Consider the following 14,636-nt stretch of genomic DNA (forward strand, 5'->3'; position numbering starts at 1 on the left):
TATAATACTCAATATAGACATAAACAGCGACATTTTTAAGGACATTATCATTTAAAAAAAACCCAAAACTAGACCATTGGGAGGTGATGACGCATCAGTCGAGAACGTCCAATCAGAATTGACTTTGTTGATCGGTGTTTATTAGACTGTTCTTCTTCAGAAGCAAATTTAATAAATAAGGGTTTATTGAACATAAATCAAATATTTATGTTGGAAATAAATAAAGCATGATGAAAGAAAAATAAATCAAAGCATGAGGTAATGAAATGTGAGGTGAATTAAAGCCAAAGTAGAGTTCCCACAATAGGGTCCCGTGACCGTTTTTCCGGGACCAAGGTTTGAAGGTTGATTTTAGTCAATTTGAGGGTGCTGATTAAAATGAGCTGGGGTGAATATCGTGAAAATGTGGGCTGACTCGGCCAGATGCGAAAATTCAAAATGGCCACCATGCAACTTCCAGTGTATCAAAAATTGCATATCTTTGGTTCTACAAGTCCGATTTTTATGATTTTTGGGTCAAAATATATGTTTTGAAGGTCAAGGATGTCATATATTACCATTCCAGATTGTTATATTTAAGGATTAACTCACAAAATATGAAATATAACTTTTCGGGGCCAAATCCAAGATTGTCGTCGAGTAACATCTGGAAAATAGTAAAAAAAATCAATTTTCTTCTCATAATGTTATTGGCAGTGAATCTTTTCATGCAAGTAAATGTTTGTTTATATGTGGGAGTGCACAACAAATTGAGACAAGAAGAGGATGCAATCATTGTCTTTATTTTCAGAACATGATGTGTACATAATATCAATGTCTCAACTTTTACACTGTTCAGGTAGGTTATACCATTCTTTTGTATGTCCCTCCTGTACTTTATCTAGAACAGTAATATGATGAAAGAATATCAACATTCCTTCATTTTGTCTGTAGAGCAATAGTGTTTCAATGGAAAAATGAAATAAAACATGAATTATCTGAATTCCCAGCAATTGATGCTTTCCCGGTAAGTATTCTTGTAATTTGCATTGACCAAAGTTTGATGTACTGTCCAAACTGTCTTTTATCTAAGACAGTCATAATAAAATAATATTAACATCTCTTATATTTTGACTGTGGCAATGTTTTTACAGTTGCAAATGAAATGAAATGAAATCTCCATTGAAACACATACATGTAATCCTTCAGTCACTATCTGAGTCGCTGGCTCCAGAGTCGCAAACTTCATCATTACTTTCAGCCTCATCATCGGGCAACAATGTCTGTTCCTGTTCAACCAAGTCATGTAAACTTCTTGGGAGTGCATCATGGGTATACTTCACTGACACACATCTACCGTCTTTCATTGTCCATCCATGGTTGGTGGGATTTGGGGGTGCATCCGGCTTGTCATAGTTTCGTTGAATGTAAACTTGGTAGTTAACTCGCGTCACATGCAGATTGTGAGAATCTGGATCTGGTGGGATGCGGGACGTGGACTTGTTTTTCATCTGACCCCACTTCCGTGCTCTGGCTTCACCTAACGTTTTACTGATTGTGTCATTATAGATGTGTCTAATAGTGAATGTGGCCACTTGCTGAAGCACCTCTTGTGTCACTGGAAGTGTTTTGCCAACATCTTTCAAAAGATTGCGTGCCTCCTGAGTTCCTGTTCCTTTTTCATAAACTGTGTTTTTCCCATGTCCAAAGAAGCCAGATGTTGTATCAGATCCACTATGGATGTGTAATGGGATTAATATTTCAGCTACATCATCAGAGCAAAGGTCTCTGCAGCTGATGATTTTGTCTTTCCGTTTGATAGCAAGGGTGCCCTCCAGTTGATGTGCAACATATGCAGAAAGAATCACTACATCTGTGTCCTCGGCATCAATCACGACTGTCTCCATTTTTCCTGCTTTTCAGATTTGCGAATAGATGAAGAACAGCATTGTGTCCGCCTCAATGTGCCTACATTCAAATTCTTCCATCCTTTCTCCGGAGGAGATGTTCCAACAATTTTGCCTGATGGAGTACACAAAGTCAATTTCTCTATGATTCTTTACAAGCTTGGTGAACTCATCCTTTAGAAACTTTTGCAGCCTTTATTTGTTTCCCTGATTGCTGAACAGCACCTGGAAGTTCTTTGTGGCAGGAAACCTATCTGATGTTTTCATGTACACATTTCTGGACCCATCTCTATATGCTGTCGTTGACTTACGACACTCATGCTCACTGTCTTTGATGGAATTTCACACCATTGGCATCATTTACAAAAACAATCTGGCTTGCATTTGGATGCCTTCTGCGAATAACGGAAAAAAGCTATTCAGCATCATCTCCCCACGTGAGGGCAGACCCATCAGCTTTCTCACGATCTTCTGCAGTTGGGGTCGCTAATCTCCACAGGAAACCCATATCGACTTGGGCAATGTACTGATCTGGAAAAGGTTCGACAGGCTGCATGTTTAATTTCTCAACTAACTTTGATTTTTGCACTTTCTTCATGGTACCGTTGATGTTAAATATGGGTAAACACTCATCTGTCACGCGAAATTCCATCACCTGTGCGAGAGATTCTGCCAGCCAAATTAACGATGACATTGCTCTGTTTTCCATAGCATCTGTCTTTGTCACTTTGCCTGAGACTGAATCCCTAGTTACAGGAGGTTTGCTGAAAGTGTATCTTGAACATCTGTGTTTAGTAGCATCAAATGGTGTGTTCTGTGAAAACATTCGTTCTCTGAAGAATTGAGTCGCTCTTGTTTCACCATCTTCGTGAGCACTTTCAAAATCATGTACCAGGTCACCTGAGGCAACAACACTGGATACCAGAGCCCTCAGTTGTGGTTTATCCAAGTCAAATGGGTCACAGTCAAACTCAGTGATGCAACTGTCTAGGTCTTGGACAACCTGTTCGTCAATCTTCAGAGGACTGGGGGTATTCTCAATATGCTTCAGAGCAGAGGTCTTCATCTGTGCCAGTGTGTGAAGAGCTGCACTTATTCTGTTGACTGAGTTCATGTTCCTCGTAGTAGTTAACAGCATCTTCTCATTCCGCAGAATTTTCAGCCATCCAGCCTTCATCTTGGAACCTTTGTTCATTGTCATTTCAATCCAGAGGTCTGGAGGCAAACACGAATATGGCCTGCCAGTCATTGATTGTGCAAACAATCCATCTCGTAGGTATCTGGCCTTTTCCTCGGGAAGACTACTTACTTCAAGCCAGAATTCCACAAGCCAGCGAGCATACCGGTCATTGTCATAGACATGGAGCCATGGCATCATCATTCGCAATGAAGCCTTGAATTCATCCCAGTTCCTTGTTTTCACTGCATGGATATTCAGCATCAGAACTTCTACAATGGACATGAAACTCAACCAATACTTAACCATGGAACTGTTAGACGACTCAGCACTCTGGAACACTTGTTCCATGAAGGACACAATATCTGGGTGAGATTCCAACTCTGAGTAGACTTCCTGCTTTTGCTCTGGAGTTGTGGAGGATTCCTGAAGTATGGCAATCTTCTCCTTTGTATTTTCAAACAGCGACACCCCATCCTGCATGCCTTCTCTGATCATCCGTCGACTCAGAGCTTCATACATTAACTGAAGACATCTGATGTTACGTTTGTAGTGTTTCCCACATAGTGCCTTCTCTACTGAACCTTCAGCAATGGCCTGTGCAGCAACCAGTATGTCAGACAAGCCAGAACCATCAAACCGTTTATAAATGGCAGACATGAATGAGCCCTGTGTCTGGAAAGGCCCAAGAAATGGCACAATGTCTTTGAAGGCTTCAGGATTTTCATTACTCAGTTGCACCATAAGTGCATAAACTGGTTGATCACCAACTAGCAAAAGAAAGGGCATTCTTTTTTTCTCAGCTGCAGCAACCATCCTGCACATCACTTCGTGGACTACAGATTTGTGTGGAGGCTTAGGAAATGTTAAGAAATAGTATGGTTTGCTCTTTTTCACATGTTGCTGCACAGTAACCTCAAACCCACCAAATGCACCAGTTATTTGTTCATCAGCAGGCATGTTTGCTTGGTCATCTGCACGACGCACCAAAGCATGGATGACACGCCTCTGTCTCTGTACATCTGTGTTCTGACAACTAATATCAATCTCTGGATGAGGAGCTGGTTGTCCACGTTTCACTGTTTCATGGGGCTGAACAACATGTTGCTCCAGGCACAAACGTTTCAGGTCTTCTGAACTTGTGGGCAGTGGTCGCATGTCTCTTTCTGCATCTGGTAGAGTTACTTCCAGGTTCTGAGGTTGCACAAACATAACATTGGTGCGGTGTGACGTATCAGCGCCTGTCAGTGTGTCTTCACAGAAGTCGTCATTGTCAAGAATGCCAATTCCAGGAATATTCTCTGCAAGCTCTACTGGACATACTTCATTTTTTTCAAGGTCATGCTTTGCCCATGAATCATAGAGTTGAAGAACAGATTTATAGCTGATTCCGAGGGAGAACCTTTTGAGGATGTCCAGAATCTCTCGACTTCGGGTCAGTCCATGCAGTATCACTGACAGCTGTGTTTGAAACGCAGAGCTTTTCCCTGTGATGTATGACAAAAGCAGCGAGGCAAATGCATGAACCACAGGATCTCTGCTGCTTTTTTTTTTTTTGTATACCTTGGTCGAGGCTCGTATGAGAGCTCACACAACTCACAGCAAGGAGGCATGAGACAAGAGGGGCGGGAGTGGAAGGGACAAAACAGTGGGGAACAGACACATTAGGTGAACTGTGGAAGGGAGAGGGATGGGGATGGGACGGGGAACATGGCGAAGAGAAGATGGACATTTCAGGGACTTTCAGGAAGGAAAGCAGGAGAAATGAAGGAAGTAGGCTTGGGTGGATTATCGGGGGTAGAAAAGATCGAGGATTTGGATGAGGGAAGATAAGAGGTGGTGGTGAACAGCTGTTTTGAAAGCCTGGAGGGAAGAATGGGAAAGAATAGAGTGAGGAAGTTTATTCCAAAGGCGGGAAAAAAGAGGAATGAAAGAGTGAAGATGAGCAGTGATTCGTGATTTTGGTAGTTTTACCAGAAGGGGGTTATTGGCGGACCTTGAGCGCCCTGTGGAAATGTGGTGGGGACAAATCGCAGAGAGAGCAGGGGGGGCAAGGCTGGAGAGGAGTCGGTAGAAGATAGAAAGACCACCGACCAACCTGCGGTTGGTATATATATATATATATATATATATATATATATATATATATATATATATATATATATATATATATATATATATATATATATATATATATATATATATATATACACACACATACATACACACATACACACTGTCAGTACATCCAAGCTAGATGAACCACAGGATCTCTGCTGCTTTCTTCAAAGTTCTGCTTGTGTGGGGTTTTCAACCATGTCAGAAACTTCAAAAGCATGTCACTTGGGGCCTGTGGTGTCTCCAATGCCTCGACACTTGGTGGCCATGCCATTTCAGGAATACCAGCAAGAGCATCTTTCATGTGTCTAGCAACATTGTTGAGCAGCTGATCTTCACTGACACCCAATGAATAAATGGCTGCTTCAGTGTACCTGCCACCAGCTGATGTATCATATACTAGTGTACTTTCATTTTTTCGATGGCGGTCATGAAAGCCGATGTTTTCACCAAATTCTTTCTGAAGCATTTCCTTGATGTTGCTTGACTTCTTGCCACTGGGGTCAAAACCAAAGTTTCTCAGTAAGGCCTTGTAATCGGACAGCAGGCTCTGTAGAGTTCGCAACTCATGCTCTTCAAACACAACCAAGCTTACATGTTTGAAGAACATCTCTCGTACTTCAGAAAGACAAATATCTTGTACATGGAGCTGACCATCTTCACTGCTTTTTGATGGCGACACATACTTCTTCCTGCAGGAGCGGTGATAGCGGATTTCTGCTGCAAAGGGATCTGCTATTGCATCTATAATCGTTAAGATGCGATCACGCATCCTGATGTTTTGGAGGTACACTGTATGTGTCTTGAATGCATACCAGGCATCCATCGTTTGCATAATATGCCATCTGTCCCTGGTGGGGTGTTTTTCATCTTCCAGCTTCATGCACCAGACGCAACAGTTTTTGTCATGTATCACCCCACTTGCTGCTCGAGATAGTCTCTGGGGTCGTTCCACAGAACAGCTAGCAGAACAGCCACTTTCTTCTTGGAGTATCTCCTCAGCTGCCAAACTTTTGTCTCGTCTCTTTATTGCCAGCTGTATATGACGTTTACTAGAAATTGTAATCTTGCAAATTTTATGAAAAAACATGTTTTGTGGTCCAGCATCCCAATTCACGGTGTCGTATACTGTTCCAAACCTATCTAGATGATGCCATTGCTGTGCTAAAGTCTTCAGATTGTCCCATGATGCAGGGGTAGTATTGGATTTGTTTACATCGCAATGCTCACCACAGAGGATGCACTTGTGGCTTTCTTCACTCTCCTCACGTCTCCTTTTTTTACCTTTTCCCTTGGACGACATGGCTATGACTCATTCAAGGATCTCTGTAATAAATGAAAAGTGTGTTAAAACATAGTAACATTTCAGTTTACTTAAAACCTATGCATCTTAACTATTCAGGGTGTCTTCTTGGTCTTCTTCATTGCAGTCAGCTTGTGGCCGTCTAGGATTTTTCTGCAAAAATGATTAAAAAAGCATTTAAAAAAATTCTAATTCTTACACTTAACAAGATATTATGCTGATAAATGAAATATTTGACCTTAAAATATATGTTTAGACCCAAAAATCATAAAAATCGGACATGTAGAACCAAAGATATGCAATTTTTTAATATACTGGAAGCTGTGTGGTGGCCATTTTGAATTTTCGCGTCTGGACAAGTTAGCCCACATTTTCACGAGGTTCACCCCAGCTCATTTTAATCAGCACCTTCAAATTGACTTAAATCAACCTTCAAACCTTGGTCCCGGAAAAAAACGGTCAAGGGACCCTATTGTGGGAACTCTACTAAAAAGTTGAGACATCTCCACACACAGTTACAAAAACAGAAAAGGGGAAAGATAAAATAAAAGAAAATCCCTTCCTTTATTCTGGCACTGAGCTGGGTGTCCAGAGATGATCTTTGAGGAGCTTGAGGATCAAACCACGTCATCCTGCATGGGAAACTACACCTGAAAATGGCGCAGAGCTTCTCTCTGTGCGGGTAATGTGTGTGAGGTATTCGTGTGGCAGTATTCAACGCCAGGGCTCACCAACCGCCGTGGAGCTTCTTCTCATGAACAAGTATGCCGACCCTGCTCCTCTTACACCAGGTCCGCTCGTCACAAATGGGCGCCGCCTTTCTTCTCATGAACGAGTATGTCGACCCTGCTCCTCTTACACCAGGTCTGCTTGCCACAAATGAGTGCCGCCTTTCTCCTTGACCATGGGATGGGAAAATTTCTGAGGCCCCGAGATGAGGCCATGAGGGGCACCCTTCTTCTCTTCTCCTCTCTTCAGAAACGTACAACTTCGTGACTCAGCCGAATAGTAATGGCTAGGTCTTGTTCACACACGTGGGCAAATTCACACAGCATGAGCCTTCTTTGGCGTGTTGAGGAGAAGCCAGCAAGCAAAAACCTCCCGTCTCCACCACATCCCTCACCAAACTAGCTGCTCTCCAATCATGCCCTCTTCTCCGACGTCAAACCAACCAATTCCAAGCCTCGGGGCATGGCCTGCCAGTTGTTGTTAAAATGTCATTCCTTTTTACCACTCAGGCCGAATTGGGCTAAGGGGTATTGTCGTCACAGGCGTTGTCCGGGCGGGCGTCCGGGCGTCCGGGCGTCTGTCAACTTTTGGTTTCCGTCAATTTCGAGGAAAACACCTCATCCGATTAAATCCATTTTTGCAGGGTGTGTTGGGGTTGAGTAGAGGAAGGTTCCTTTCGAAAATGGGCACGCTGCCATTTTCAATGTGGCCTCCATGGTAGCCATCTTGAAATTGGTTTCCGTCGATTTCAAGGAGAACGCCTTGACTGATTAAATCCATTTTTGCAGGGTGTGTTGGGGTTGAGTAGAGGAAGGTTCCTTTTGAAAATGAGCACACTGCGATTTTCAATGTGGCCTCCATGGCAGCCATCTTGAAATTGGTTTCCAGACAATAACTTGAGAACGGCTTGACAGATTGATTTTATTTTTTATTTTATTTTATTTTGCAAAGCAAAAATAAATGTCAAATGACATGACAGATGGGGTGCTCTGCTTTTCTTTTTTTTCTTCTTCTTTTTTTCTACTTGCACTTGATCTGGTGTTGTGCGTGCGTACGTGCATGCATGCGTGCGTGCGTGTGCCGTGCTGTGATTTTCAATATGGCCACCATTTTGAAATTGGTTTGCGTCAAGGGGCTGAGAGGTTACGCCCACTTTGCGGTGCTATTTTTATAGCTGGCTTTGTAAATGCAAAAACATAGGAAAAGGTCACAGGGGGCCATCACATACTGGGAGAAATTAGCCTTAATCCCAACCTAATTAACACAACACCGTACCCCGTGCGGTGACACAATAATCTTAAGCTGACAGTTTTCCCGACTTTATTTACATGGAGATGTCTCCTGCTCATCCACGGACCATGCTACTCTCTACAATCCTACCTTTACTATGAAGTTCCTCCATCAACCCCACAAACATAACAATACTTTGTGATATTAGTGCTTGATCTGCATAAACAGCAATGATAGGCCAATATGCTATTAGAGCAACTGCATACTTTAGTGAGTCAAACTTTTACTGCTTTCAGATAAGTGACGTAGGTTCTGGACACCGATGTGACGTCTTCACATGGGGTCATTTATTTATTCCAGACACAGACAGGAAAGGAAGGGATTGCCATGGAACATGATCTAAAGCAGCAACTGCAGTTGTCACATGCAATTTTCAATTGTTTTAATCAAAACTAGTCTTCAACTGCATTGTTTGGATTTCATTTCTCATCAGTAAAGCAAGGTTTTTTTTCGTAAAAGCTGAAGCAAACAAGCCCTTGCACATCTTTTCTCAGATTTTATTATGGGCTCGTTGTACAATGATAAATCGGTGAGATGATTAACAAATCAGAGTAAAACGAAGCAATAAAATTAACATCAAAATCAGGAGACTCCAAGCATTTGTTCAACGTTTTCTATCAGCAGAATAAATCGCTTGAATGGCAAATCATCAAGAAGTAAGTGCGACGTGGCCAGCGGGTAGTTCTGCCTTTACAAACTGCATTTGTTATCAAATTTCCATCACAAACAAACAAAGTTTGCATAAACATTGGATTTGGATGGTGCTGTTTTTTTCTTTTTTCTTCAAGCTTCATTGTCAAAGGCACCATCTATATCGGGGTGTTAACCTAAATAAAATAAAATAGAATAAATCCCTTCACTGGTAAAGAAACAAAGGTATAAATACCAGTTAAAGTAGGACAAGGAAATTAAACAGGTCATTGGCCATAGTTTGCTAATAACCTGTCCAAATAACAAAATTCTTGCCCTGACTACGACCACTGGGAAGGCAATGGCACACCATCCAGTATATTCCCCTGGCATCAGTCCAGACTTATTGTGCGGTACTGATGCCCGGAAAGGATATGCGCTTAACGTCACCATACGGGATACAAACCTGGGATTGCAATATCACATCTGCTATGTGCTCCGATGGGAACACTAGTCAATTCCATTGTGAAATCTTAAAAAAGGAAAAACTATTCAGAAGTGTTAAAAAGCTGTTCGATAAACGTCCTCGGAATTCTTCTGAGCGTTTTTAGCATGGTGGTGCTAATTGGTTGAAGGAGAGCCGTTAACTCCATCACAGCATGATCCGACTTCACACTGTTGAGTTTAAAACCTCTCCCTGAGAAGCCACAGCCCTGTGGGGGGTTAAAGGGTGGGGGTGTCTAGTTGTAGCACTTCCAGTGGAGGGAGTGTCTCCCTCACCCATCAGGCAGCAGCACAAATTGCTGTGACTTTAAGCATTCTTTGCACAATCATTGCAGTCGCTTTGTTGTTATCTCACACCAACAGCCAACTGCACATCTGTTTTGTCCGTGATAAATTTTACACGTAACAGCCGAAGTACTGGGATTAATGCTCAGGGATTTTATGATATATTCATGTGCCAGTCAACCCTCATAGTAGTCATCTATATGAGTAGAGAGATGTTTGTCTGTCTGTCTGTCTGTGTCGCCATTTTTCTCAGAAATGGCCAAACAGATATTCGTCAAACTTTCAGAGGTTCATCAGTGAGTGCTGGGGAGTTTAAGGCAAAAATAAAAATAAAATAAAAATAAATCCTTTTTTAAAATTTGTAAAAATGAAGTGTTTTTTTAGATCCTCGTTGAGGATCTCTAAGTCTTACTCACGTTGTTCTTCATCTTCTTCTTGTGGACTTTTTTGTTTCACAGCCTACAGTTTTCATCGAAACTTCCTGAAACTTGGCATATATATATATATATATATATATATATATATATATATATATATATATATATATATATATATGTAAAAATACCCTGCGCAGACAGTAACCATTTCCAATTTTGAAAATTCCTCCAAGAAAAAAAAAGTGATGACGTCAAAATATCTCTGCTAATGGAAATCGCCGAAAAAATTATCTCTGAAACTAGACAAGCTTTTTGAATTCTGTTTGTGGGAATCGAACAGGGCATTAGCAGAGATGAATTACCGCACATATGATACATCACTCTGACGTCATATCAATTTTTATGACGTCATTCCTATTTTTTGACATTTTTTGTTTCACAACCCAGAGTTTTCATCGGATCTTCGTGAAACTTGCCATGTATATGCAGAAAGCCCACGCGCAGGCAGTAACCATCTCCGATTTTGGAAATTCTTCCCAGAAAAAAAAGTTGACGTCATAATATCGCTGCTAATGGAAATCGCCTATACCATTATCTCCGAAACTAGGCAAGCTGTTTGAATTTTGTTTGTGGGAATAAAGCCGGGCATTAGCACAGATAATTTATCGCAAACCTGATACATCACAATGACCTCATATTCGTTTTTATGACGTCATCATTAAGAGAACGAGGATCTTCGCTCATTTGAGCATGTTTTATCACTATATAGATCCCCAGCCTTTGTCGCTATGTGAAAGGTAAGAGTAAATTATCCTCAACCCCATTCCTTAGTGGGTGTAGGGAAGCATTTCAGGCCACCACAAAAGATAACGAGAGGGGGTAGCACTTGGTGGAGTGCAAAACCTCCGCCGCCAACACTGCTGGGTCACTTAAGTGAACCCGATATCCTTTTCATTGTAGGTCAAAACGGATCAGACTCTAATGAACCACGATTGAATAAACTAAACTAGATCGACGCGCATGTAGAAATGCCCAAAAAATAAAATCGAAATTTTTTTGAAAAAAAAGGTGCGAAGTTTCTAAGTTTTTTTTTCTCTACATTTTTGGGGGGTTGAAAATCACTTAAAACATGTATAAATGCAAAAAAAAAATTCAAATATTTTTCAAATAAAATCGAAATTTTTTTGAAAAAAAGTTGCAATTTTTTTTTTTTCTCTAACAATTTTTTTTTTTGGGTTGGAAATCACTTAAAACATGTAGAAATGCAAAAACAAAAATTCAAATATTTTTTCAAAATGTCTGCCATAGCGGCCATATTGGACTTTGGACCAAGTCCAAAATCTAATGGCATGATCCTTGGACCATACCTAACCCCCCCACCAAGTTTCGTCGAAATCCGTCTTGGAGTTTTTCCGTAATACTGTTCACAAACAAACAAACAAACAAACAGACAAGGGTGAAAACAGTAACCTCTGTCCAACTTCGATGGCGGAGGTTAAAAATAGAATTTTCTTTTGATTTCTTCAAAATGACAACAGCATTAGAACAGTACCAGGCAATGCCAGGTACCCCCTCCCCGCAAGTATAATCCTGACGAGCTATCGCAGGCTGCATTGGTGTGTACGATTCAGTCCCAGGCAAAAGCTTCCAGCAATAGTGAGCGATTGGGAAGTAATTTAATAACGCGCGGGTTGGCCTGTTAGTGTTTTAAACTGAACCGCTGGCTCAGAATGCAGATTTCCCAGGTGAAAGTTTGTTGATTGCATACTATGACCTTTTATTTAATGGAGAAGTACACCGATGTCAACTAATATCTTTGTCCTGCATGTGGTACATATATAAGCTCCGATATGATCCTGAAATGACGAAAAATAAAATTAAACAAGTGTATTAAAACCAAAAAGCTAAGCTCATGGAGACAATATTCCCATTCACATACTTCCTGATTCCACTCTCCCAATGTCAGTTCCACTATTCGTAAATTAAACGAATCGCTTTGGTCTGATGGCTTCCATAACTGCTCAGATACATCTACACTATACTATATCATGCTGGTTGTGATGTAGAAAGGAGCACAATTCCAATGATGATGACATAACTTTATTCTTCCACCCTAAAAAACAAATGCTTCATTATGTGGCCGGAAATGAGTTGCGGATTGGATATAATGAAACAGGGGCTGAGTCTATAGAATGAAACTCGGTACTTTCTTAATCGTTTCTAATTTGTGGAGTATAGTTTGATGCGAATTGTTGGTTGGCTGTGTCTTTTATACTAAACGATGGATATTCCCAATATGTGTGTTGTAAAATCTGTTCTCTGACCTAAGCCAAACATCATGGCGTTACTGTCATGACGCAAAACTATGTCTGCGTCTCCCGGAAGAGAGCATCTCGCAGAACAAATTATGATGTTAAATGGAATTATATATGTCAGAAGCTGTCACAAGTGAATGAAAATGCAGTTACCGACCAGTTTCGCCCTTAGTAGGGCATCATCATGGCAACATAGCAAGTTTCCATCCACTTGTGACTGAAACCTTACAGTGATATTCAAATCATCACTCATCATATGTCTCCAAACTGTGAGTGGTGTGAGCACCGGAATTATGTCCCATACAGCCCTCGCTGCATGTCCTGGGAGCGATAAGCCCCACCTGCCACACAGAAAAATCATCATTAACACCTGTTGCTGTGTATCAGCCAGTGTGTCTCCTCCCTAACTCCAAAACCATGAAACCAAGTAGCCTTTAACCATGAAATGATAAGTATTTAATGGAGTCTACATGGCTCACGGGACCTGCCTGTCTTGGTCCGCCATTATCCGCACCAATAAATTTCACTAAAATTTAGTCAAAACAGCTCTGAATTTTGAGGTACGTGAAGTGCACCACAGGTCCACTGCCTGACACTAATTTATTGATCAAGGGGTTCAAAAAGTCCCACTCCTGATACCAGTTTGTTGCGGCCACGGGTACCGAGTATATTATTAGGGGGTTAATTCCCGTTTCTTCTCGGAAGAGCCAGACCTGGGGCCACCGCTCACAATTAGCTTTGTGGCACAGTGGGTTGCTTTACAACCACGAACGCCAATCAGTTAACGACGAGTTCCAGTGTCCACCATCTAGTTTTTCTGTTTAACTTGAGGTCCCATGGCTTCCTGAATGGTGAGGTGCCCTCGGCAATGCACCAATCTTATGCTGATTAGATCTTAATTAGGGCGGCCGAGCATTTACCGCTGGTGTGTGCCGACTATGACAGGTCAATTAGTTTGTTAATTACCTCACAGTCGATCGAGGTTCAGACAATGCTGGATCAATGGAAGGAAAGGACAAGCACAGACAGGTTGAAACGTCAACAAGGAATTTATTAATATGGAAAAAAAATAATAAACAGAAGAACTTTTTATTTCTTTGTGGTGAAAATAGGGAATTAAAATCAATCAAAATAATCTCAAGCAAATAAAGAATTAATCAGGCATTGATAGAAAATCAAAGAGCAGATGCTTATCATTATGCCTTACTCAATGATTAAACACGAGACAAGGGTACCCAGCAGATCATTCAGGGGGGAAGAGAAATCCAGTCTCGTCTTACAAATGTAGAAGTCGTCATGCATCAAATAAAATGTCCCGAAATGTGTGAGCGTGCCGTGGTCAATTGCCAGTACCCTGCCTTGCCGTGCACCCACCCGCAAACAGTCTTGAACACCAATCGATGTCATGTCGTCACCCCCAGGAACCAGGGAAAAAGGTGGACGTCAACGTCGGTGAAAGAGGTTGGTGTCGAATGTCGATGGAAAATGGTGGACATCAACATTGATGAAAGAGGTGGGTGTTGAATGTCAATGAAAGATAGGTGGGTGAGGTAAATGATCCACAGCCATATTTGACCATCAGAATAACTGCTCAGGAAAATGTGCTGTGTGCTTAATCAAATGTCCTGTAAGTCCAAGGTGTAAATAAATCGTCCACCTCTAAGCCAATGTGTCCTGATGGAAAGAGAATAAACGAGCCTTTGCTGGGCGAGCGGCTATCTCGCGTGCATGAACGTGTCTGTTGTAAAGAGAAAAAGGCCATTCCATAAGAAAGGGAATAGATTCTATACCCTTCTCAATGCATCAAAGTTAGAATCCCACCAGACATGGGGATGGGTCTGTCCTGGACATGCATTTAGGGAAATAACTGTCTGAGGACCTAAATGTTTGTATGCATTCGTTGGAACTGATTCTGAAATCCATAACAATATATATACATTCCATTGAGACCATACTTTGTGCAGATTGTTGATGCTGCCTAAGCATTCTCCTGGGCTACTGCATACAATCCTGGACAGGTCG

General features: G+C 41.4%; 1 protein-coding gene and 1 long non-coding RNA gene across 2 annotated transcripts in view; one reads left to right on the forward strand and one right to left on the reverse strand.

Annotated features, from left to right (window-relative positions):
- Positions 1 to 9,096: 9,096 nt before the first annotated feature.
- The window catches only part of LOC147021460 (uncharacterized), a 59,790-nt gene continuing 54,250 nt past the window's right edge, over positions 9,097 to 14,636 (reverse strand). Inside the window, exon 3 of the long non-coding RNA XR_015060801.1 lies at positions 9,097 to 9,846. This is a non-coding gene — a long non-coding RNA (uncharacterized LOC147021460). The remainder of the gene's footprint in view (positions 9,847 to 14,636) is intronic.
- The window catches only part of LOC147021461 (uncharacterized), a 120,080-nt gene continuing 119,474 nt past the window's right edge, over positions 14,031 to 14,636 (forward strand). The window contains exon 1 of the mRNA XM_085891414.1: positions 14,031 to 14,127. The gene's annotated coding sequence lies outside the window, so the exon portion shown is untranslated. The remainder of the gene's footprint in view (positions 14,128 to 14,636) is intronic.

This window comes from Eptatretus burgeri, chromosome 8, assembly GCF_056783735.1.
Source record: "Eptatretus burgeri isolate ZD-2024b chromosome 8, Ebu_testis_v1, whole genome shotgun sequence".
Taxonomy (NCBI): domain Eukaryota; kingdom Metazoa; phylum Chordata; class Myxini; order Myxiniformes; family Myxinidae; genus Eptatretus; species Eptatretus burgeri.